The sequence below is a fragment of the Cynara cardunculus genome, unplaced genomic scaffold (assembly GCF_001531365.2).
Source record: "Cynara cardunculus var. scolymus isolate 2C unplaced genomic scaffold, CcrdV1 Un_Scaffold_2707, whole genome shotgun sequence".
Classification (NCBI taxonomy): domain Eukaryota; kingdom Viridiplantae; phylum Streptophyta; class Magnoliopsida; order Asterales; family Asteraceae; genus Cynara; species Cynara cardunculus.
The window spans coordinates 44,367-46,685 of NW_020201192.1; the positions used below are offsets into that span (position 1 = coordinate 44,367).

Sequence of the window (2,319 nt, forward strand, 5' to 3'; positions counted from 1 at the left end):
GTGATAGAGGAATCATGGACTATGTTATTCCTGTTTTTAGTCAATTAAATTCAGGAATACTAAGGCCACAAATTAAGGCAACTCACTTTGAGCTCACACCTGTCATGTTTCAGATGTTGCAGACTAATGGCCAGTTCAGTGGTTTGCCATCTGAAGACCCTCATTTACACTTAAAATCTTTAATAGAAATAACTGATTGTTTTTTTATCCCTGAAGTGTCTGATGATGCCTTAAGGCTGAAGTTGTTTCCATTTTCTCTTAGGGATTGAGCAAAGTTATGGTTTAACTCTTTACAACCAAATTCCATAATCTCTTGGGATGACCTTGTAAAGAAATTTTTGAGAAAATATTTTCCTCCCAGCAGGAACGCTGAATCCAGAAATGAAATATGTTTGTTTAGACAAATGGATAATGAAGCAATATCTGATGCTTGGGAAATGTACAAAGAGTTGTTGAGAAAATGCCCTTACCATGGCATTCCTTACTGTATCCAGCTAGAGACGTTTTACAACGGTTTAACAACTGTTGCTAAACAAATGCTTGATGCCACTGCAGGAGGAGCTTTCACTACTTGTACTTATAATGATGGGTATGACATGCTTGAGAAAATTTCAAATAATAWTGGATATTGGGCTGATCCACATGCATTAATACATAATAATACAGTTGGGATACATGAAACAGACGCATATAATGCATTAACAACACAACTCACATCTATAACTGACATGATTAAGAATATGAATGTTAGCYCAGATGTGCGAATTGTTGATGCAACATCATATCCTACTGTCAATTCTATAGCATGTATGTTATGTGGAGGAGGTCATCCATTTGATCAATGTGCATCTAACCTAGAGTCAGTTAATTTTTTTGAAAATCAAAACAGGGGTTGTTCTGATTCACAAGCTTATAAGGTAGGGTGGCAGCAACACCCAAATTTTTTCTGGAATGCTCGAACCTTGAATGAACCTGTTGGTTTTCAACAACATCAAAGTGATTCCTGCAATCACCAACCCAATTTTTACCAGCAACACCCTACCCAACCGATTTTCAACCAGCAGACAAGTTTTCAACAACAAAGTCATCAACCCTCTTTCCAAGATRCADCACWTCAGTMTGTTGATTCATCTACTTCCTTGGAAGCAATGATGAAAGGGTTCATAACCCAAACTCAGGCTTCAATCAGAAACCTTGAAAAACAGGTTGGACAAGGAACTTTGGAAATGAGACAAAGACCGATAGGCTTTTTACCTAGTGATACRGAGACACCTCAAAGAGAAGGAAAAGAGCAGGTCAAGGTTGTGACATTGAGGAGTAATAAGACTTTAATAGAAAATCTCCAAAAAGAACCAAGCAAAGCAGAGATTGAAAAGAAAAGTGTAGTACCAGATTCTGTTACCTCTGTACCAGATTTTGTGATTACCATTCCTGTGAACCATTCAGAGAGTACTAGTGAGCCTCAACCCATAGTCAGGCCCATTAATAGTACATCCATTCCAGAAAGATCAGAATTTCCATTGTTATTTCCTGATGAACCTAAGACAATCCAGACTCCCAAAGAAAATATTGTAGTGGATGTGTCACAATCTGGTGACAGTCCCGCAATAAATGACCGGACCAGTCATATAATCCTTGGTAGAACTGAATCAAAACTCATTGAGAAACCAGTTTTGAAACCCATTCCAACATCAACTCTTCAAAAGACTACTTCTCCTACTGCAGTCACTCCTTATATTCCTTATCCCCAAAGATTAAGGAATCAAAAGGAAGAACTACAATTTAGAAAATTTCTTGATGTTTTTAAACAGTTACATATAAACATACCTTTGGTTGAGGCTGTTGAGCAGATGCCAAGTTATGCAAAGTTTCTAAAAGACATTTTGAGTAAAAAGAAAAAGTTGACTGAGTATGAGACTGTAGCTTTGACTAAAGGGTGTAGTGCTTTGTTGTCCAGTAAAATCCCTCCTAAGTTGAAAGATCCTGGAAGTTTTACAATCCCTTGTTCAATTGGAGGAAAAGAGATAGGAAAAGCTCTATGTGACTTAGGTGCTAGTATAAACCTCATGCCTTTATCTATCTTCAATACCCTAGGCATATGTGAAGCTAGACCTACAACTGTGACTCTACAATTAGCTGATAAGTCCATAGCCTATCCTAAAGGAAAAATTGAGGATGTCCTAGTTCAGGTTGATAAGTTTATTTTCCCAGCTGATTTTATCATCCTAGACTTTAAAGCTGACAAGGACATTCCCATTATCTTAGGAAGACCTTTCCTAGCTACTGGAAGAACCCTGATAGATGTACAGAAATGAGAAT

General features: G+C 37.4%; 1 non-coding gene across 1 annotated transcript; it reads right to left on the bottom strand.

Annotated features, from left to right (window-relative positions):
- Window positions 1-372: 372 nt before the first annotated feature.
- Window positions 373-478, bottom strand: LOC112503234. The gene has a single exon (XR_003067896.1). It is a non-coding gene; the product is annotated as a small nucleolar RNA R71 (small nucleolar RNA).
- Window positions 479-2,319: the final 1,841 nt, after the last annotated feature.